The sequence below is a fragment of the Pleurodeles waltl genome, chromosome 7, assembly GCF_031143425.1.
Source record: "Pleurodeles waltl isolate 20211129_DDA chromosome 7, aPleWal1.hap1.20221129, whole genome shotgun sequence".
NCBI classification, from domain to species: Eukaryota; Metazoa; Chordata; class Amphibia; order Caudata; family Salamandridae; genus Pleurodeles; species Pleurodeles waltl.
In genome coordinates, this window is record NC_090446.1 from 1,115,545,925 (window position 1) to 1,115,570,463 (window position 24,539).

Consider the following 24,539-nt stretch of genomic DNA (forward strand, 5'->3'; position numbering starts at 1 on the left):
CACCAGAATGAATGCCCTCCAGGTATGCATTTGTTGTTGCACATGCCTCTCAACACCCTGGATGGCATTCAGAATGGTTGACTACCAAACAGTGAGGGGTCTCAGGAGGTCAATAGCCTCCTCACTGAGGGCAGCAGGGCTGACTGGGGCAGGGCCTGAGGTGCCTGGGGCGAAGGAGATGCCCACCCTCCTGGGTGAACGGGCACGGGAAACACACTGAGGGGCTGCTGGGAGAGCGGTGCTGGTAGGGGGAGTGGCGGCTGTACCTGTTGTTGGGGGTGGCATAGACATGTCCACCACCACAAGGGAGCTTCCATCAGAGGAGGAGGAGTCACTGTCACTGGTATTTCCGCCTGTCCCCGTCGTGAAGCTCCCCTCGCCCTCCATCTCACTGGTGCCTTCACCCTCCATGGATTCACCCTCATGGGCCATGTGGGATGCAGCTCCCTCCATCGCCGCTGCTTCTGCTCCTCCGCCAGATGATGCTAATGCACACAAGGACAGGGTGACAAAACAAAAAGGGGGGAAAGACAGAGGACACACATGGTCAATGTCAGCAACACCACTACTGTTGGTGGACACAACACACACTGTGCTGCCCTATGCACTAGGCCATGCAGAACCATTTACAAAGACAGTCACCAGCCCATGGGGTACAATGCCCACCGTCAGCACCTGCACACCTGACACCCACAGGACCTTGCCCAGTAGTGGTTTCCCACTTGTACTATTGGGGTAGGGATGCTACAGAGCCTGCAAACAAGGGACCTACCCTGGCATGATCGCCCTGGCCTAGGGGCACCCACAGCCCACATCCCCCACCCAGCTAGTTCCTAAAGCGTGCAAAGTCAGCTTTCTGAACTGTACTCACCCCTTGTGGCTGCTGTGATGCCCTCAAGCACCCATCCAACTCCGGATAGGCCACCACGAGGATGCAGAACATCAGGGTGGTCATGGTGCGATGAGCACCCCTTCCACGTTGGAAGGCCAGCTGCAGCTGGGTCTCCGCCGTCTTCTTGGTCCAGCGGCACAGGTCCTTCCATCTCTTGCGGCAGTGGGTGCTCCGCCTGTGATAGACCCCTAGGGTCCGCTCCTCGTTGGCGATGGCACGCCAAATACCCTTTTTCTGGTGGGAATTAGTCACCCGTCCCGACAATCATACTCATTGCCCACCAGTTCCCAGGCATGACCTGATGCACATACACTGACCACCTCACATGCAGCACTCAGGCCACCCCCCAACATGTGGCTTACATCCACACCACTCCAAACAGGCATCATGCTCTCAGTTTACTCACCTGTTTGTCTGGAGGACCATAGAGTAGCGTTTACTGGGGGAGGACCCCATCCACCAGTTTCTCCAACTCCTCCGCAGTGAAGGCAGGGGCCCTTTCCCCAGACACTCTAGCCAGTGTCGGTTCCAGACTCAGGTCACAGCAGCACTTGCAGTGTAGGTCCTCGCCTGTTGATGGTCAGGTATCAAGTGAGTGAATGGGTAGAAAATGGCTGTGACATCCGTGGTGGTGCGTACCGTCACCACCAACGTACATCGCCATTGGCTCCTAGGACAAATAGGGCCCAATGATAACCAATGTGGAGTTGCGCGGCGATCTTCGACCGCCTACCGCGACGCTGCACAACGCCAGCGCAGTTACCTCATTTCCTCTTGTCACTCCTCACAAGTCAGGCAGCCACCATTTCAGGGGGGCACATGGCATGGCAGCTAACTGCGTCACAGCACATACTGGTAGATATACACACTCACGCTTTAACACACGACTTCTGTAACATTAATTCAGACACAGTTGTGCATCTTATGTATAAATATGACCTTCTGCTCACCATTCTCCTCCATAGGCTACAACCTCTGAGGCAGATGATGAGATGGCGGCATCCTCTGGTGTACAGACCCCTGGTGGACCTGTCGACAATGGAGGACAGACACATTATAATCACATACAGACTTGATTGTGCCACAATCCAAGAACTGTGTGCCCAATTGGAACTGGACCTGATGTCAGCTATCCGCTGGCCCACAGGAATACCCCCTCTAGTGCAGGTCCTGTCAATACTCCATTTTCTGGCAAGTGGATCCTTCCATACAACAGTGGCCATGGCATCAGGGATGTCTCTGCCAATGTTCTCAAAGGTGTTGAGCAGGGTGTTGTCTGCCCTGCTGAAACATATGCGCAGCTACATCGTGTTCCCCCAGGTGGAGGATTTGGCCACAGTGAAAGCTGACTTCTATGCCCTGGGAGATATCCCCCAACATCATTGGTGCCATTGATGGGACACATGTGGCATTTGTCCCCCCTCGCAGAAATGAACAGGTTTACAAAAATAGAAAAAGCGACCATTCGATGAATGTGCAAATGGTGTGTTTGGCAGACCATGACATCTCCCATGTGAATGCCAAGTATCCTGGCTCTGTGCATGACGCCTATATCTTGCGCAATTGCAGTATCTTATGTGATGGGACAACTTCAGAGGCACCGGGTGTGGCTAATAGATGAGCCCAAGGTCCCCACACAGTATGTGTAGGCGCCTGGGGTTGTACCTAAGGGTTAGTTTGTGTCTCACTATTGTCCCTCGATATTTGCAAGTGACTCTGGTTACCCCAGCCTCTCATGGCTACTGATGCCAGTGAGGAATCCCAGGACAAGGGCAGAGGAACATTATAATGAGGCAACTAGACGGACTAGGCAGATCATTGAGAGGACATTCGGCCTCCTGAAAGCCAGATTCCGGTGCCTCCATCTAACAGGTGGATCCCTGTACTACTCACCGAAAGAGGTGTGCCAGATCATCGTAGCATGCTGTATGTTGCACAACCTGGCACTGAGATGCCAGGTGCCTTTTCTGCTGGAGGATGAGCCTGATGATGGTGTTGTGGCAGCGGTGGAGCCTGTGGACAGTGAGGAAGAGGATGCAGAGAAAGAGGATGTTGACAACAGGACAAACATTATCCTGCAGTACTTCCAGTGACACACAGGTAAGACACTGTGGGGGTCATTCCAAGCTTGGCAGGCGGCAGGAGCCGCCCGCCAAGCGGGAACCGCCAGAAGACCGTACCGCGGTCAAAAGACCGCAGCGGTTATTCTGGGTTTCCCACTGGGCTGGCGGGCGACCGCCAAAATGCCGCCCGCCAGCCCAGTGGGAAACACCCTTCTACGAGGAAGCCGGCTCCGAATGGAGCCGGCGGAGTGGAAGGTGTGCGACGGGTGCAGTAGCACCCGTCGTGAATTTCAGTGTCTGCTAAGCAGACACTGAAATTCAAAGTGGGGCCCTCTTACGGGGGCCCCTGCAGTGCCCATGCCATTGGCATGGGCACTGCAGGGGCCCCCAGGGGCCCCACGACACCCCTCACCGCCATCCTGTTCCTGGCGGTCGAAACCACCAGGAACAGGATGGCGGTGAGGGGGTCGGAATCCCCCATGGCGGCGCAGCAAGCTGCGCCGCCATGGGGGATTCCTCAGGGCAGCGGAAAACCGGCGGGACACCGCCGTTTTTCCGGTTCTGACCGCGACCATACCGCCGCGGTCAGAATGCCCTTAGGAGCACCGCCAGCCTGTTGGCGGTGCTCCCGCCGACCCCGGCCCTGGCGGTCAAGGACCGCCGGGGTCGGAATCACCCCCTGTAACTCCTCTTGACATTTCAGTTCACTTTGGACATTGTACATGGCAGCCTCTTACCCTCTGTCTAGGGACACTGACTGTTCCCTTTGGATTCCCTTTTTTTCAGATCTGTGTACCCCATTCTGGCTTCTTCTATGTGTACTGCTGCCCAACAACTGTCATACATTGGTATGTGTAAAAGAACATATACGTTGCAATTCTTTGCTAATGTTGTAGTAATACATTTGTGAATCATCAGACTGACTCCAGATTGGCATTTGTTTCAAGGGTGTTTATTTAGGTGCCAATAAGTATAGGGGTATGTGCAAGGGGCTGGGGTGATGGTGGAGGAAGGTCCATGGTAGAGTCCAGTCTCATGGCATCACAGGTGCATTGTCCAAGGGGGCATAGGAAGTGGAGCAATGGCAGTTCAAGGTGGACAGGGTGACAAAGTGGGACAGTAGGGTGACTATTTCCTGGCGGGGGTCTTGGCAATGTTCTCTGTCTTCTGCCTGGATCGCAGGGACCATTTGCAGGGTGGTTCTCCTTCTGCAGGGTGTGGGGTGCTGGTGGTCTGTTGGTCCTGTGGCGGTACCTCCTGTCCACTAGTGCCGGCGGAGGTGGAAGGCTGTTCCTGGGTTTGGCTTGTGTCAGGGGCCCTTTGTTGAGCCACTGCCTCCCTCATGGTCTTGCCCATATCAGCCAGCACCCCTGCTATGGTGACTAGGATGGTGTAGATTTTGGTGAGGTCCTCCCTGATCCCAATGTACTGTCCCTCATGCAGCCACTGGGTCTCCTGCAACTTGGCCAGTACCGTGCCCATGGTCTCCTGAAAATTATGGTATGCTCCCATGATGTTGGAGAGTGCCTCATGGAGGGTCGGTTCCCTGGGCCTGTCCTCCCCCTGTCGCACAGCACTCCTCCCAGTTTCCCTGTTGTCCTGTGCCTCTGTCCCCCGAACCGTGTGCCCACTGCCACTGACCCCAGGTCCCTGATCGCCCTGTATAAGTGGGGTTGCCTGGGGCCCCTGTAGTGGTGTACACACTGCTGATTGACGTGTCCTGGGGACAGTGGCATGGGCCCGCTGGGTAGGTGCTGTGGTGGTGTTTCCTGAGTGGGGAGGCTCTGTGGTGGGTTGGGACTGTGGCAGGGTAACAGACTGTCCAGAGGTCCCTGATGGGCCAGGTTGGTCATTGTGATCCAGGCATGCAGAGCTGCTGTCATCACTGTGGGCCTCTTCTGTGGGGGACTGGATGCAGCTGGCAACTCCTGTCCGGTGATGTTGGGTAGGGGTCCTGTTGGGATGCAAATGCATTGTTATTGTATCTGTGTGTGCCATCTTGTGCGATGGGTGTGTTTCCTTTATCGAATTGTGCTTTCCCTGTCGCCTTGGACTTGTGTGATTGCTTAATGTGTGGGCTAGGTTAGTGTCTCTACTGGGCATGCTGTGGTGATGGGTGTCCATACAGGTCTGTGATGGGTGCCAATGCACTGGTGTTGCATGCAGGGCTTGGAATTGTGATGGGTGGGTTGTGATAATGGGTTATCTGTGAGGTGGTGGAGGGATGGGGGTTAGGGTAGGGGTTGAAGTTTGTGATGGCATGCAGGTAGGGTGGGGGATAGAGTAGTAAAGATTTGACTTACCAGAGTCCAGTCCTCCTGCTACTCCTGCAAGGCCCTCAGGATGCATTATTGCCAAGACTTGCTCCTCCCATGTTGTTAGTTGCGGGGGAGGAGGTGGGGGTCCACCGCCAGGCCTCTGTACAGCAATCCGGTGTCTTAATACCACGGAACGCACCTTCCTCCGTAGGTTGTTCCACCTCTTCCTGATATCATCCCTGGTTCTTGGATGCTGTCCCACGGCGTTGACCCTGTCGACGATTCTCCGCCATAGCTCCATCTTCCTAGCAATGGACGTCTGCTGCACCTGTGATCCGAATAGCTGTGGCTGTACCCGGATGATTTTCTCCACCATGACCCTTAGCTCATCCTCAGAAAACCTGGGGTGTCTTTGAGGTGCCATAATGTGGTGTGAGTGATATGTGTGAGGTGATGTGTGGGGTGATGTGTTGTGATGTTTTATGTGATGTGCATGGATGGTGTATGAGTGATGGTGTTCTGTGCCTCTGAGTGTATGTGTGCTCTTTGCTTGTCTCTCTGTGCTTGTTCGATTTTTTTGGTTATAAGGGGTTGTGGGTAATGTGGGTGCGTGTTTTATAGTGTTGTGAGTGTGTGGGTGTGGTATATGTATGTGTGTCAAGTGTGTGCAGTTTGAATTGTCCAATGTGGTGTAGTATTGTAAGTGTGTGTGAATTTTGAGCGCAGCGATGTGTACCGCCAATGGTTCACCGCGGTTAAAAGACAGCCGCGTTCATTCGTGGGTCGAGATACTGTGTGCGTATTCCTGTTTGCGTAACAGTGTGGGTTTTGGTACCGCCAGTTTATCACTGACTTTTGGTGTGGCGGACTTGTGTGGGTGTCTGTATAGTGGCGGTATTCTCTTTGTGGGTCATAATACCCGTGGCGGATTACCGCCACAGTCACAGTATGTTGGCACCCGTCAGCACGTCGGTAGGCGCCATATACCGCCAAGGTTGTAATGAGGGCCTATATGTTCTACCTTAACCCTACACTGCACCCTGCCCTTTGGGCTACCTAGGGCCTACCTTAGGGGTGTCTTACATGTAAGAAAAGGAAAGGTTTAGGCCTGGCAAATGGGTACACTTGCCAAGTTGAATTTACAGTTAAAACTGCAAACACAGACACTGCAGTGGCAGGTCTGAGACATGATTACAGAGCTACTTATGTGGGTGGCACAACCAGTGCTGCAGGCCCACTAGTAGCATTTGGTTTACAGGCCCTGGGCACCTCTAGTGAACTGTACTAGGGACTTACTAGTAAATCAAATAGGCCAATCATGGATAAACCAATTACATACACATTTTGTAAAGGAGCACTTGCACTTTAGCACTGGTTAGCAAACACTCTCCCTTGCGAGTGGCATGGGACTGTTGGGAATGACTCAGTCAAAATGCTGTCATAGCCCCAGTTGAAGTTATTGTGTTTCTAAGCGCTATACAGAAGTTTAATATGGAAATTTGTGTGTTTGCTTGTGTATGTTGGATTTCTGTAATTTTGGTCTTGTTTTATTCAGAGAAATATTGGCTAATTTTCTACATAGGTGTAGAGTACAAACATCACTGTGCTACTGTGTGCATGTGTGTACAAATACTTTACAGATTGCCTCTTAGATAAGCCTGACTGCTTGAGCCAAGCTACCAAGGTGGTGAGCAGGGGTTATCCTAGCTGTGCAACTCCCTTTTACTGACTAGAGGGAGGGTTCCTACTTGGACTGGGTGCACATCACTGTCAACTATGGATCCCATTTCTAACAGCCTACCTGAGTTTGGCACCGCTGTTTCATAGTATACTCACTTGTCTAATTTCAGAGTATACATGGGGTGCAGTTCACACTTGTCAAATGGATTGTTATGCTGTACATTGCAGGACTGAATTATCTTTTTTGGCACAGAAGGTGTAATGGTGCACTTGGATTAGCACTTATCAATGTAGGCCATCAGCATGTGGGAGTCAGTGATGTTGTTACGAGGATCTGGATACAACAAAAGTAGACATAATACAATGATTTCTAACAAATGTGTGTATATGTCTAACTTGTAGTGGACTGTATACTTCTATAGTTTGATTTTTTCAACATTGCTGTGGCAAAGAAATGTTGAGATTGGCATCCTGAGTACACTGTGTCGGCTTGTCCAGGTTAGATATTAATATATGTTGATGACCGATGTATGACATGTTTGCCAGCATTGAGTTAGACTGTGTGAGTTTTACTTTGCTGTATTCATATGCTTTTCATTTGGGCAACATACTGCAGAGAACAGGTGCGTGGTGTGTGCTCTGTTTATGCACCAGAGCTAATGCGTCATTTCTTATGCCTGGGTTGCTGATGTGCAGAAATTGTGATGCATTTCATTTTCTGCGAACTGCTTGCATACAATGTGTCACTTTTACCAAAGGTCGTAAATATCACTGTGTCACTTTTATGTTAGAATTTACGAGGGAACACCTACCTTGCATATTTTAAGATCTGCGTAGTGCAGCCAGATCTAGCACAGGTATTTTCTGTTGCAGGCCTCCAAAAACTGATGCATTAGTCTAAATGCTGTGCATTGTAAATATGGTGTGCTTACTGCGCATGCAGTGTATCAAAGATAATAATGCACTATCAGCCCAAGCCACTTGTAAATATTCTCCTTAATATTTATAGCCGAACTTTGGAAATAAGGAAACTACTCAGAGGGTTTGTGTCTCTTTATGATGGCCATGCCCCCACCAGCTCGGTGCTCTTGGTTAAAACAAATAAGAGAAAAGATTGATGGAAGAAGCATGTCATTTACAACAGTGCTGAATGTGAGACGGTGGTTGCCTTTTGAAGGGCACTTATTGTTGGGGACCAGTACTTATTTTGGCTAATTTACCTGAGTGCAGGAGAAGGGAAAAAACACAGATCGGAAACACAGCGGAAGAAAAAGAAGGCAAAACAATCACAACAGAATGTGGGAACCTGCAAGAGTGTCTGGTAGTTAATTAAAGACTATTCAGCGTGGCGAAGTTTAATCACACTGGATGGCCAGCTTCTAAGCAGAGCTTAAGACACCAACACTCTTTCTGTGAGAAATTGCAGTTCAGGGTGAAATTTGGGAGGAAGGAGGCCAAAGTTCTCAGAAGTAAGCCCTTGTGGACCTATAGCTGTGAAGGGGGCAATGGATGATAGTTGAGGCATGGAACAGAGGGTGCATTTTGATGAAGTTGTTGAAGTTAACTGTAGGGTGATGGTATTTGTAACTTGACATAACTGAAATCCGATAAACGTGATTTCGACCTGGGTTGACCGGAGTGATAAGTAAAGAGATCTTAGAGAGTGTGTTGGAGTGTAGCTTTTATAATCAAAATTAACATGAAATGCTTGCAAATTAATGTATAATGATGTCGCATAGAAAATGTATTGCTGTGCTTTTAATATACGCGCGTAAATTGTGCCCACGGGGAGTGGCCACCAATATATAAGATGATTAATGAAATTGACTAATAATGGATTATTAATGCACTAATGTATGATTCTGTATTAGTATTAAACATTATGGGGGTCATTACAACATTGGCGGTATAAGGCGCTTACCGCCGTGCAGAAGACCGCCAACACACCGCCGCGGAATTCCGCCACAGCTATTATGACACACATCACGGAATCCACCGAAATTCAGACACCCACACAATACCGCCACACCAAAGGTCAGCGATAAACATGCGGAAACAAATCCTCCACCTCCACGCCAACAGAAACACGCCCATGCCATTACGACCCACGAATCCACGCGGCGGACTTTCAACTGCGGTATTCCATTGGCGGTACACACCGCCGCGCTCAAAATGCACACACTTCTACAAAACACCGCCACATTGGACAATTACAAATACACACACCTGATACACATACAAACAACACTCCCACACACCAAACACAATATAAAACACACACCCACATCACACACAAACCCCTACGACCAGAATTTCTGAGAGAAGGCCAGAGAGAGACAGCACAGAATAGAGAACCCCATCACACAGAGGCACACTACACCATCACCCACACAACACCCACACACAAAACACCACATACCAGTACACTCACCACACTCATCAACACATACACCACCCAATACCTCACACACACCACCCCATGAAATGCCAAAGACACCCCCGCTTATCCGAGGAGGAGCTCAGGGTCATGGTGGAGGAAATCATCCGGGTAGAGCCACAGCTATTTGGCTCACAGGTACAGCACACATCCATAGCCAGGAAGATGGAGTTATGGCAAAGAATAGTCGACAGGGTCAACGCTGTGGGACAGCACCCAAGAAATAGGGAGGACATCAGGAAGAGGTGGAACGACCTACGGGGGAAGGTGCGTTCCACGGTATCCAGGCACCACATCGCGGTACAGCGGACTGGCGGCGGACCCCCACCTCCTCCCCCACAACTAACAACATGGGAGGAGCAAGTCTTGTCCATCTTGCATCCTGAGGGCCTAGCAGGAGTCGTTGGAGGAACGGACACTGGTAAGTCAAATCTTAACTATCATATCCCCCACCCTACCTGCATGCTATCACACACCCACACCCTCACACCCTCCCCTATCACCCCAAAGCCTCACTAATCTACCCATAACACCAACCACCCATCCCAACCCCAAGACCTGCATGACATAACTAAGCATGGATACCCATCACTAAAGCATGCCCACTGCACAGACCCACAACACCCCCCAACCATCAGCACACAAGCCCCCACACAGGAATGCCTGCACTGGTGTACACGCACACCCAACCATTGCACACCATGAAACACACACATGCAATAATCATGTACTCATACCCCCGCAGGAACCCGAAGGAACGTCACCACACCAGAGGGTCCAGACAACACCACTCCACCCCCAGAAGAGGCCCACAGTGACGACAGCAGCCCTGCCCTACTGGATCCTGATGACCAGCCCGGACCATCGTGGGCCTCAGGACAGTCGGTTCCCCTTGCCCAGCCACAGCCCAACACCGACCTTCCACCCTCTGGGAACACCAGCACAGCACCCACCCAGCGGGCCCAAACCTCCCTACCCAGGACAGGTCAATCAGCGGTGTGTCCGCCACTACAGGGCACCCAGGCTAACCCAACACCCCAACAACAACAGGGACCTGGGGGCAGTGGTAGTGGGCACACGGTCCAGGGGACGGAGGCACAGGAACACAGGGGAACTGGGAGGGCTGCTGTGCGACAGAGGGAGGACAGGCCAAGGGAGCCAGCTCTCCACGAGGCCCTCTCCTCCATCATGGGAGCATACCACCACTCCCGGGAGACGATGGCAACGGTACTGGGCAAGTTGCAGGAGACCCTGCGTCTGCAGGAGGAGCAGTATTTGGGCTTCAGGGAGGAGCTCAGGACCATCGGCTCCGCCCTGGGCACCATTGTAGGGGAGCTGACGGACATTCAAAAGACCTTGAGGGACACCGTGGCACTCCAAGGGGCCCCTGACACTAGCCAGGACGATGAAATGCCCACCACCTCCGCCGGCGCTAGTGGACAGGACGCCCCGCCACAGGACCAACACACCAGCACCCCACCCCCTGCAGACGGACAACCACCACGAAAGCGGTCCCTGAGATCCAGGAACAGGACAGAGCAAGATGGCAAGACCCCCGCCAGGAAATAAGACCACCCTGATTGTCCCCCCACTGTACCACTTTGCTACCCTGTCCAAATCGGAACTGCCCCAGCTCCACTTCCAATGGCCAGATGTGCAAAGTACCTGTGAGACTAATAGACTGGACTCTGCCATGGACATTCTTCCACCCTAACCCATCCCCATTTCACAACCCCCCTTCATGGTTATGCACTTAAATAAACACCCTTGAAACACTAATAAAACTTGAGTCAGTCAATGATTTTGAACTTTGTATTGTCAATTACAGTGTCAAAAATGGTTACCCATTGGAAGGCCAACATACCAATGTCACACATCACAAGCCTTTCAAGAGTGCAAGCTGTTGACACGTAGGTTACCACATTAGTGAAATTGAAATGGAAGGGGACAACTCAGTTAACAAATAGTGAGTGAAATGTAGGTACAGGATAGAGGTAGACGTGTGAAAGTTAATATTATTTTAAACCTGAAAATGTACTCACCTGTGTCTCACTGAAAATATTGCTGTATGACTGACTCCCTGTTGTCGTTTTCTTCTTCATCAGCTTCATCCTCATCACTGTCCACAGGCTCCACAGGCTCCACCGCTGCTACAACACCGTCATCTGGATCATCCTCCTGCAGAAAAGGCACCTGGCGTCGCAATGCCAAATTATGGAGCATGGAGCAGGTGATGATGATGTCGCACACCTTCTTCGGTGAGTAGAATAGGGACCCACCTGTCATATGGAGGCACCTGAACCTGGCCTTCAGGAGGCCGAAGGTGCGTTCGATCACCCTCCTAGTCCGCCCATGGGCCTCATTGTACCGTTCCTCTGCCCTGGTCCTGGGATTCCTCACTGGGGTCAATAGCCAGGACAGGTTGGGGTAACCAGAGTCTCCCAATAGCCATACACAGTGCCTCTGGAGTTGACCCATCATATCAGGGATGCTGCTATTCCGCAGGATGTAGGCGTCATGCACTGAGCCAGGGAACATAGCATTTACCTGCGAGATGTACTGGTCTGCCAAACAGACCATCTGGACATTCATCGAATGATAACTCTTCCTGTTCCTGTACACCTGTTCACTCCTGCAGGGGGGGACCTGAGCAACATGGGTCCCATCAATGGCACCTATGACGTTGGAGATATGTCCAAGGGAATAGAAGTCACCTTTCACTGTAGGCAAATCCTCCACCTGAGGGAAAATGATGTATCTCCTTACGTGTTTCAGAAGGGCAGACAACACTCTGGACAACACGTTTGAAAACATAGGCTGGGTCATCCCTGATGCCATGGCCACTGTTGTCTGAAAAAAGCCACTTGCAAGGAAATGGAGCACTGACAGCACCTGCACGTCAGGGGGGATTCCAGTCGGATGGTGGATTGGTGACATCAGGTCTGGCTCCAACTGGGTACATAGTTCCTGGATTGTGGCACGGTCGAACCGGTAGGTCACGATCAAATGTCTCTCTTCCATTGTCAACAGGTCCACCAGCGGTCGGTACACCGGCGGATTCCGCCATCTTCCAATATGTCCCAACTGACGGTGCCTAAGAAGGACAACAGCGAAGAAACTGTCACCATTCCTCCAGGTATGTACCCACAGTCACACACAAGACTACAACAGACAATGAACCCATCCGGGAAATGTTTTGAGTGTAGGCCTCGGTATGTGTGACGCAGTAGTAAATGAAGCCATGTGGGCCCCTGAAATGGCGGCTGCCTGACCTCTAAACTGGGACAATGGAATTGTGGGGTAACTGCGCTGGCGTTGGACACCGTCACGGTAGGCGGTCGTAGAGCGCAGTGCAATGCTGCATTGGTTAACATTGCACCCTATGGGTCCCAGGAGCCAATGAACAGGTGCGCTGGCGGTGATGATGCGCCCCGCCGCGGACGTCACCGCCGCGGACGTCACCACCATTTTCTATCTGTTGAATCACTAGATACCTGACCTTCGACAGGAGAGGACCTACACTGCTGGTGCTGCTGTGACCTCGGTCTGGAAGCGACGATGGCTGCTGCGTCTGGGGAAAGGGCCCCTGCCTTCAGTGCACAGGAGTTGGAGAAACTTGTGGATGGGGTCCTCCCCCAGTACACGCTACTCTACGGTCCTCCAGACCAACAGGTTAGTACACAGGGAGCACGTTGTATGGGCTAGGCCTGGGTAGAGAGGGCTGGGTGGAAGAGGGAAGGGGGCAGAGTACATAGAACAGTTATGCATGGGGATGAATGGGCCACATGGACAGAGTTGGGAGGGGGCCACTCACATTGACGGTGCAGTAGGTAATGACTTTTCCTCTTTCCTTGTGAATGTCATGTAGGTCAGCGCCCACCAGAAGAGGGACATTTGGCGTGCCATCGCCAAGGAGGTCCGGACCCTGGGGGCCCACCAGAGACAGGGCACCCACTGCCGTAAGAGATGGGAGGACATTCGCTGCTGCAGCAAGAAGACGGCGGAGGCTCAGCTGGGGATGGCCTCCCAACGTGGGAGGGGTGCCCGTCACACCATGACCCCCCTGATGTTCCGGATCCTGGCGGTGGCCTACCCGGAGTTGGATGGGCGCTTAAGGACATCACAGCACACACAAGGGGGTGAGTGCAACCTCATTCTGGGGACTTTGCGTGCAGTGGAGGTGTCTGGGTGGGGGAGGTGGGCTGTGGGTGTCCCTAGGCCAGGGCGAGTTAGGTAGGCAAGGCCCCTCCGTAATGTAGGCCATGTGACACTCTACTCCAGCTCAGAACAGAGGCAAGTTGATGTATAGTTGCCCCTTTGCCATCCATGTGCGCAGATTTCTACCATTGCCATGTAGGCCATTTCCCAGAAATTGCATGTGCAGAGGGCAGGAGCACGGCGTAATGCATGGGGCTGCTGCATCTGTCTTGTCCGCCAACGGTAGCGGTATGCCATGCACTAAAACTCTCTTTCTTCTGTCTCCCTCCCTTTTCCTGCTCTCCCTGTCCTTTTGTACATCAGCATCATCAGGCGGAGGTACAGTGGCACCGGAGCACGAGGGAGCTGCTTCCCACATGGCCATGGAGGGCCACACCACAGACTCTGAATGCACCAGTGGGACGGAGGGGAGCTTCACGTCGGCCACAGGATCACCAACCAGCGACACGGACTCGTCCGCCAATGGGAGCTCCCCTGTGGTGGCGGCACCATCTGTGAGCCCCACTTCTACAGGTACAGCCGCCACCTCCCCTACCAGCACCGCCCTCCCAGCAGCCCCTCAGCGTGTGTCCCGTGCCCGCTCACCCAGGAGGGTGGGCATCACCTTCGCCCCAGGCACCTCAGGCCCTGCCCCAGTCACCCCTGCTGCCCTCAGTGAGGAGGCCATTGACCTCCTCAGGTCACTCACTGTTGGGCAGTCTACCATTGTGAATGCCATCCAGGGTGTAGAACGAGAGTTGAAACACGGTAATGCATTCCTGGAAGGCATTCATTCTGGTCAGGCTGTCCTTCAGCGAACCCTGCAATCTCTGGCTTCAGCACTGATGGCAGCCATTGTCCCTGTGTCCAGCTTCCCCCTCCAACTTCCTCCACCCAGACCCAATCCCCTGTACCCCAGCCCATCCCAAGCACACCTACAGACCAGCAGGCACACAAGTCAACACCCAAAAGTAGCTCAAGCAAACATAGGCACCACACACACCACAGGCACTCACACAAGCATCACACCTATACAGACACAGCAACATCCACTGTCTCCACTGTGTCCCCCTCCTCCTCTTCTCCCTCCTCCCTCCCAGTCTCGTCTACACACACACCTGCATGCACCACATCTACAGGCACTAGGACTCGCACCATGACACCCAGCACCACAAGCCGCTCACCTGTACTCACCACCTCCACTGCCATTTACACGTCCCCTGTGTCCTCTCCCAGTGTGTCTGTGACGCCCCCTCCCAAAGTACCCAAACGCCGGCAATCACTCACCCAACATCCATCCACCTCACAACAGCCTCCAGTACCTGCACCTGCACCCAAAACAGCTAAAGTGACACCTCCTACAACCACCTCCTCTACCTCCACTCCCAGACCCCCTCCAGCTACCCATCCCAGTGTCCGTCAGAAACTGTCCCTCTGTCAAATTGACCTGTTTGTCCCCACCCCCCCTCCAGTTCATCAGTCCCGTCGTAGCGCCTCAGCCAAAAAGCCTCCAGTGCCAGTGGTGCGTGTTCCAGGTTTTTGGAGTGCACCGTCCACCAGGGCAGGCAGTAGGACCCGGAGCCAAGGCACTGGCAGCCCACCCCCTGTAAAGGCTCTGAAATTTGGAGAGTGGACGACGGGACCGTGTCAAGACTCCTGGTGGGACAACAAGTGAAATGGGATTGAAGGCAATTGGTGAGTCAGCTGTAACTCCAAAGAAGGTGGGGAAGGTCCTGAGGAAGTCTGCCTAGCCTGTTGTGAGTGTCACGGCGGAGAAGTGCGCCATCATTTCCGGCGGTCCAGACACAACCGCCAGCACCGTCGTTACTGGTCAGGAGACCACCGCCGGAGTCAGTGCCCTGGAGGGCCCAAGTATCGTCACTGGTCCAGAGACCACCGCCAGAGTCATTGCCCAGGAGGGCCCAAGTATCGTTACTGATCAGGAGACCACCGCCAGAGTCATTGCCCAGGAGGGCCCAAGTATCGTCACTGGTCAGGAGACCACCGCCAGAGTCATTGCCCAGGAGGGCCCAAGTCTCGTCACTGGTCAGGAGACCACCGCCAGAGTCATTGCCCAGGAGGGCCCAAGTCTCGTCACTGGTCCGGAGACCACCGCCAGAGTCATTGCCCAGGAGGGCCCAAGTATCGTCACTGGTCAGGAGACCACCGCCGGGGTCATTGCCCAGGAGGGCCCAAGTATCGTCACTGGTCAGGAGACCACCGCCGGGGTCATTGCCCGGGAGGGCCCAAGTATCGTCACTGGTCAGGAGACCACCGCCGAGGTCATTGCCCGGGAGGGCCCAAGTATCGTCACTGGTCAGGAGACCACCGCCGGAGTCAGTGCCCAGGAGGGACCAGGAACCCTCAGCCCCGCTGGGCGATGATGGAAAGTCAAGCCACACAACAATGTCCAGTGTGGAGTTCGTCATGCCACACACCAATGTCCAGTGTGGAGTTTGTCATGCCACACACCAATGTCCAGTGTGGAGTTCGTCATGCCACACACCAATGTCAGTATCTGAACCGCCATGTCAAAGCACCGCTGAACAGGGCCAAGACCGCCATGGTGAAGACCGCTGAACAGGGCAAAGACCGCCATGGTGAAGACCGCTGAACAGGGCAAAGACCGCCATGGTGAAGACCGCTGAACAGGGCAAAGACTGCCATGGCTAAGCACCGCTGAACAAGGCCAAGACTGCCATGTCAAAGCACCGCTGAACAGGGCAAAGACCGCCATGGCTAAGCACTGCTGAACAAGGCCAAGACTGCCATGTCAAAGCACCGCTGAACAGGGCAAAGACCGCCATGGCAAAGCACCGCTGAACAGGGCAAAGACCCCCATGGCAAAGCACCGCTGAACAAGGCCAAGACTGCCTTGTCAAAGCACCGCTGAACAGGGCAAAGACCGCCATGGCAAAGCACCGCTGAACAAGGCCAAGACTGCCATGTCAAAGCACCGCTGAACAGGGCAAAGACCGCTATGGCTAAGCACCGCTGAACAAGGCCAAGACTGCCATGTCAAAGCTCCGCTGAACACGGCAAAGACCGCCATGGCAAAGCACCGCTGAACAGGGCAAAGACCGCCATGGCAAAGCACCGCTGAACAAGGCCAAGACTGCCATGTCAAAGCACCGCTGAACAGGGCAAAGACGGCCATGGCAAAGCACCCCTGAACAGGGCAAAGACCGCCATGGCAAAGCACCGCTGAACAAGGCCAAAACTGCCATGTCAAAGCACAGCTGAACAGGGCAAAGACTGCCATGTCAAAGCACTGCTGAACAGGGCAAAGACCGTGTGGGTATGAATAGGTAGGCCACCACATCAGGCATCGTTATCCCATGTGCAGCTGGGACAGTGACAGGACAGGAACTTTCACGGGGAGACTCATCCAGTCTGGGCACCAGTCCCACCCAGTACCAGTTGAGAACTGCATCTACTTGCGATAATGTAGCTTTGCACTCCCCAGGATGGTATAGTGGGCAAACCACCCACTGTAAAGACTTGTGAGACTGTGGCTTTGCACTCCCCAGGATGGTACAGTGGGCAAAACACCCACTGTAAAGACTTGTGAGACTGTGACTTTGCACTCCCCAGGATGGTACAGTGGGCAAACCACCCACTGTATAGACTTGTGAGACTGTGGCTTTGCACTCCCCAGGATACATCAATGGGCATGGAGCCCCGTCGTGGATCTGGCTTTGCATTCATCCGGCTGAGGTGCCCCCCCTTCCCTTCCCCCTGAGGTGCCTGTAGTGTTTCTATCTGATGCCCCGGCAGTGTTCTCTCGGATTTTGGTCAGGTATCTATTGTGGGCATCGCCCATGCATTTTTGGACTGTTGGTGCACGGACATTGTTGTGTACATATCTGCACTACTTCTTGTATTGTATATATAATTATGGCAGATTTCGAGATGAATTCAGTATATTTTTATATGACATGTATATTGGCACATTACAATGTTTGCCCGCAATTCGCTTTGTCTTTGCATTCTTCCGGGGGAATTGTGGGTTGTTCATGTGATATTTTTGACTGCATTGGTGTGTATGTTGTGATATGCGAGAGTGGGGGTGTTTAGTGGGTGTCCCCCTAACTTTTGCCTCCCCCGTGTCATAGATGCAGTACTCACCGGTATGTTCTGCGCCTACGTCGCTGTTGTTCGTAGAAGAGCAGAAAGACAAGGGCAGGTAGTATTTGGAGTTCCGGCTCCATGGAGTCGTCGTTCCTCGTGGGATGTGTTCAGGTGAGCGTTTTCCCATAGCAAAAGCTGTTTCTGCCGTGTTTTTATCCATTGAGAATCCGCCCCGGAAAAGGTGGCGGATAGGCCTGTTGTGATAGGGTGGGCGGTTCATTGTCTTCCGCCTGTCTGTTGGCGGTGACCGCCACGCTGTTTGTCTGTACCGCCGTGCCGGGCGGTGTGTTAAAGTGGCTGTCTTTGTTGGCGGTTACCGCCAGGGTCATAATTCCCTTTTTTTGTCCGCCGGCCTGTTTGCGGTATTTCCGCAGCTTTAACACCGCCCGCCAGGGTTGTAATGACCACCTATATGTTAAGGTTTTGCTAAATTAACCACTAGGCCTTAGTTAGCAAGAGTCGGGACCTAGTTGCCTGGTCTCATATTAAATGGGTTTTTCTAACGTGCAATGTGCTGACTTGCTAAAGGACATGAAGGCGTACTTTTCCAGAAGCTAGAAGATGTGTGTAACCGTAGTAAATTCTTTCTCATGGGAATCGACTTGCTCAAGGAGACATTCTTGCTGAATGCAACAGTGTAAACTTGCAACAGATACAAGGTCGCCTGAACTGGTAAAGACAATGGAACTACTGACTGAACAGTAGAAATAATCTTTTCGTACCTGACATTCTACCCGGTGGAGACGTCAATTACAGGAGCCAATAAACTACGTGAGAACTGTTTTAAGTGAAAATTGGATGGAGATAATGATGCACCAAATTTTGCCCAATCGGAAATTAGGAGACTGTACAACAAGATTAATATAACACCATGTCACAAGGAGAAATTAGCCATTACGAGCCTAGCCTAGCCACTATGTGTTCTTCTTTGCCATTACCTAGCCACTTTGCCATTGTGTGTTGTTACTTAGACATTCTGGGGGGCTGGAACCGCCAGAATACCGCTGCGCGGTCAAAAGACCGCCGCAGGTATTCTGGTTTCCCGCTGGGCTGGCGGGCGACCGCCAGAAGGCCGCCCGCCAGCCCAGCGGGAAACACCCTTCCATGAGGATGCCGGCTCCGAATGGAGCCGGCGGAGTGGAAGGGGTGCGACGGGTGCAGTTGCACCCGTCGCGATTTTCAGTGTCTGCATGGCAGACACTGAAAATCTTTGTGAGGCCCTGTTACGGGGGCTCCTGCAGTACCCATGCCATGCACTGCAGGGGCCCCCAGGGGCCCCACGACACCCCATACCACCATTCTGTTCCTGGCGGCCAAAACCGCCAGGAACAGGATGGCGGTATGGGGGTCGGAATACCCATGGCGGCGCAGGATTCCCCAGGGCAGCGGGAAACCGGCGGTACACCGCCGGTTTTCCGTTTCTGACCGCGGCTGTACCGCCGCGGTCAGAATGCCCATGGGAGCACCGCCAGCCTGTTGGCGGTGCTCCCGCGGTCGTTGGCCATGGCGGATTTTACCGCCAGGGTCAGAATGACCCCCTCTGTCTTAAAGACCTTGCTGTTTGATTCTTCAAACCATACTCATACTTTTCCTCCTTATGAGGGAAGTGTTCCTTATTGCCCCGTCTTGCTGAACTCTGCTGCTTATCCTGGCTGATGGCAAATTAACTGAACGAAGACGAAGACTGACTCTGTATGCTGACCCATTACTCATGGTAACTACATAATAATGAAATTGTAATTGTCTGTTTGTTTGCCTTTTCTTTCTTTCTAGGTACCAACTGCTTCTTTTGACAGAGACCATAGTTAGATGTTTTCTAAATTGTGTTACTAAATTGTTTTGCATGAAGCCCAACATGCTAATGCTAATTCGAGGTTAGTTAAGGGATTCACTAAACGGACGCAAATAGACAAATGACTGAATCTATGCTTTGTTGAATAATGCGTTAATGATACTCTGCTAAAGTTAATTCATGTTCACGTCGTGCTTTGTTCTAATGTTCATGATCTTTGCTTTGATAAAGTCTTATTCGAGTTGCCATGTTGTGACTTTGTTGATGTGTTTTCTGGTATTGAGACTAATAAACATACTAATAGAGTGTAACAAATAGGGAATAAATATCATAAATCTCACTAAATTCGGTGTGGTTATTCATGGCTGAAAGGTCATGGTGTGTTTTGATTCTTATTAATGTCATTAACAAATTGATTGATTTGTTATTGTGAATATTGATGAGGTTATTGATCTATTGATTGATGTGCTGATTAGTTATCTCGTCTTAAGGTGTCTCCAATCAGGGTCAAAAGATTAATGGCCTAAAACGAATCCCAGAGTAAGTAAATTATCTAGGACGGGACGCGTTATCAAGTGCTCAAAGGTAGAAGGTGTGAAAAGTAATGAGGGTGAGTTGGGATAAAAAAGGGAAGAACAAGTAAGGCAGGGAAGGGAAAAATTAATACGAGGGAAGACAGGATCTTAAAGAAAGGAGCTAAAATATAGAGTTTGCAAAAGTGAGAACCGGATTCAAAGGTAGACTTTGGTGTGATAAAGATCTGAATCTGTGTCAGAGTGAGTTGAAAGATTAGTGATAATTTAAAAAAGGACAGTGATTCATGAAAGTATGTCATAGGTTCATGGTGTGCTGCTGAAGTGCTCACAGAGGACGAAGGATGAGTTATCTCATATTTAATCGAGTAAGAAGTAGAAACCTCTCTTTCAGAAAGGGGAGAATCAATAAAGTAGTGGAGTTGTGGAGTCACAAAATCTCAATAAATAATTAAGCAAAGTAGATGCAATAATAGGTGCATAGTACGAGAACCCCCAAAATCATGAATAATACAAACCAAACCACACTTGTCTTGTGTACTTGATGTCCCACTCAATTTCTAGCACCACTAAATCACCTCCCCACGTGATAATGCTGGTGTAGTCATAACTCACATCTCTACTAAAGGTACCCTTGTCTCGTCAGCGTTGGGGGCACTTCCCCTGAGGTCACATAATTGGTAAGGGGGCAAGCAAATTATATTCAATCAACCCTATGGTAATTATTATTACCTAGACCTATATTTGATGTTCTTATTGTTAAAAAACTAATGACTCAGTCTAGTTTTATAGGAATCCATGGAACATGCATTATTTTATTATTTGATGTTCAAAAATGCTGGTAAACGGGCCCACATTAGCCGGAGAGACACAAGTTTGCACCATCTGATATTCAAGAAGTACGACTTTTGCATAGAAGTGTCCCATGATTGGTGTGGATTTGAGCATTATTACCTAACGATACATTTTACCAATGTCAGGGGATGTCCTTTGTTGCCATAATGATGCTGCAGTAGAGAAGTAATTCTCAGTATGTATTGATTTTAGACGCTAGAGAAACGACCAGTGTCATAGAGGATGAGAGACAGGGGAAGTTTTGTACTATAGAAAAAATGGCTTAGTTTTGGATATATCAGATTTAGGGTTTCAGGAATGATGATGGATGGGTCAGCTGAGAAAGAGAAAAGGAGATCTGTATGCAGGCACAAAAAAGTAGGCGTGGCATGGACAAAAATCAATCATTTTTTAATGAGAACAAGGAGTCAAAGAGCATGAACTTTTCATTGTTTGTCTGAATCATTGTAGTTAGACCTGACAGCCTTGGTGTGGTCTTCGCACAATCTTTTTTCCTTCTCCCCGCCTGGTTGCTGAAATTCATTTTTGTTGGCATTAGAACTCTGTGCATTTCACCAGTGATAACCAGTACTTAAGTGTTTGTGCTCTTGCCTTTAAACATGGTAAAATTAGCTTGCACCTAATTGGCACATTTAATTTACTTAGAAGTCCCTAGTAATTTTAATCAACATGTGCCTAGGGGCTGTAAATCAAATGCTACTAGTAGGCCTGCAGAACCTATTGTGCCACCCACTTAAGTAGCTCTTTAAAAAAAAAATCAGCCCTGCCTTTGGAGCCTGCGTGGAGTTTTAAACTGTCATTTCGACCTTCCACAGTAAACAGGTTGCCAGACTGAAACATCCTCTTTTAATACATATAATCCTCCCTTAAGAAGACCCTAAATAGCCTATAGGGCGGGGTGCAGTGTATTTAAAAAGCTGGACATGTACTTTTAAGTTGTAAATGTCCTGGTAGTGAAATACTCCCATATTCATTTTTCACTATTATCATGCCTACGCCTATCACAGGATAACATTAGGTTACCTTTTTACTTTTAATAAGTGCTGACTTTTCATAGGGAATAGGTGGAAATGTCAGGACATGTCATGTTTGCGTTCAAATGAACTGTAATTGTTAAAATCCTCTTTATTGGTAAAGTTAGATTGTAGATTGCAACTTTGAAACTACCACAGTTAGAAAGTTGTCATTTTCCTGCGCTAAACCTTCTGAGGCCTTTTTGGCATTTCCAGCTTCCAGGGCCTGTTTATTGCTCCCCAGTCAGGAAGGTTGGGCCCAGAAAGTGCAGCTGGGAGAGGGCCATTCTGCCATGATGGGAGCGGCAAACCTCTTCCCTGTCCCACTTACATATCAAAGTGCTTCCTCCAGCACATTCGCAAAGAAACTTGACACCACCCTTTTTTCATCCTAGACCTCTTGAAGCCTGGGCAGTGGGAAAAAGGGGAAGGAAGGAACTTTCCAAAGCTAGATGTATGGGTGGACTAGAAGTTTCCCCGATTTCATAGGGTGGCCCCCTCTAAAAAGAATGAACCTCCTGAGTCACTCATCTGTAAACTCCTGGACCTGTGAACATTACAGAAGAAGGACGGCCCTGCTGCTCCAGAGGAATGCCCTTCTGCTTGCAGCCTGCCCTGTTCTTCAGAGGACTTCCCTACTGCTTGAGGCCTGCTCTGCTCTCTGAGAAGGAAGACTGGGCCTGCTCCCTTTATCCTAAGCTAACCTGAGGGACTGTAAGGGTCAGTAGCTGATCTGTTCTGAGCCACAGGTACACAACAATCACCAGAGGCCTCTCTGCAATCTCCCAGCTGACTTGCTGCAACTGACACTGCTGGACTTGCAACTGGACCTGCCTGGACCTGTAAATGGACTTGCCGGAGCCCTGCTGCCCTATGCTGGTGAGAATTCCTGATCCCAAAGTGGTGCCTCCCCAGGTCCTGGCCTCTTGGCTGGCATCAGTTGAACCCCTCTTGTGAAATCCTGAAGTTTTGAACTCTGTGCGCCAGACTTTGAGAAGGTGACTATTTCAGCACAGCTAACTTGGTCCCTGTATCCTGCCCGCAGTCCATCGCTGTCGGCCTGAACTGACTTTCTCTGGTATAGAGCCACAAGATACCCACACTTAGGGTTTTCTACCTCTTAGCGCTATTTTTGGGTTAACCTTTAAAATTGAATATTTCTGGTTCTAATGAATGTATTTGTTTCATTTTGGTGTATTTTATTTAATACATTTTACTATATTTTTCAAACCTTATGTGAGATATCTCTTGTGTTATGTTTTCACTTAATTGCTGTTTGTGTACTGCATAAATACTTAACACAGTGCTTCTGTTAAGCCTAACTTTTGTGCCAGGGGTAAGCACAGGTTAATTTTGTGACTTTTGTGGTTCACTCTGTCAAGAATTGTTTTTGCTTGAGAAGGGTTTTTTTCACCCCTTCAATCAAAAACACATTGTCCTACAATTGTTTTTCCATTGTTAGGGACTGAGACAATGACTGATTCTTTACATTGTGAGTTGGCTTGAGTGGAGAGTATTTAATGAAAATAATTTTCGTGTTTTTGTTTGATGGACAAAGAGTAACAAAGAGTCTAACCAGCCCTGGGCATTACTGGTGAAGCAGAGCAGGTGAATATAAGGGATCTAGTACAATATGGTAGATGGAAGGTCCCAGTTCTGCACTGTAGGAGGAACAATCTCCATTGGCTGGTACAGAAGTGGCACATTCGGGGCAATGTACACAGCATCCTCACTCATTGACCGACCCACATTGTTTCACAGTTTGGATGCGGAGGCAGGGCAAGTTATAGCTTTTGCATTGTTCTCTGTTTTGGAGGGGAATGTCTGATGGAACAATTGTGGACAGGGAATAAATACGATATGGAGAGTTTATGATGTAAACATTGGTAGTGAGTTAGGTGGATCGGGAATGCGAATATCAAGACAGTTTTAAATGTGTACAATTGTTGTTTTTGAGTTTAATTGAGTGAAGAAAATGAAGCAAGGAATGACATTTACCTTCTATCAGCACAGAGGAGAAGCCAAGGGGACAGACCGCCCTCATTGAGCAAAGTGAGGCTACTCACGGTGGAAAACGGAATAATTGAGAGATGGTAATGTATGGGAAACACGGGTCGTAGTTGGCGTAGGAGGTCCGGGAATATACATGCTGAAATAGGTTTATTATTTTTTGGTGGGTTTCCTTTGGGGAGTGTAATTATGTATTATTGTTGATTTGGATAATTACTGCAAAGTGATCAAGCTAGATGCTGGAAAGTTTGTGAGGTGTGTCCTATCTCCTTAAAGTGATATTTTTCGCTAACTGTGGAGTCTGTGTAATTCTTAAGCCGCCTCCCAATGGAAACAGTGGAATGGGAAGGGCTTTGGCTGAGGAAAATTAAAGAATCATGGCAGCTCTTTGTAGACGGTGAAAGGGACAGGCACAGCCTGTTGCTCCTCTTTAAGCAGACCTTCAGTCGAAAAGCTATTAAGGTCAGACCAGTGCCATTCAGTCAATGACTTATCCTCATAGATCCCGAAATGGTGTAGTAATATCTACAGAGACTGCAATGGTTTTAAGAAATTGCGACTTTTTTTAAAATATGATTTAAATTTGGAGTTTTGCACACAGGAGATACAAGGCACGATTCGATCTTCTGAAGACTTTTTTTTAACCAATAATTTTTGTGGATGACTAAAAATGGAATA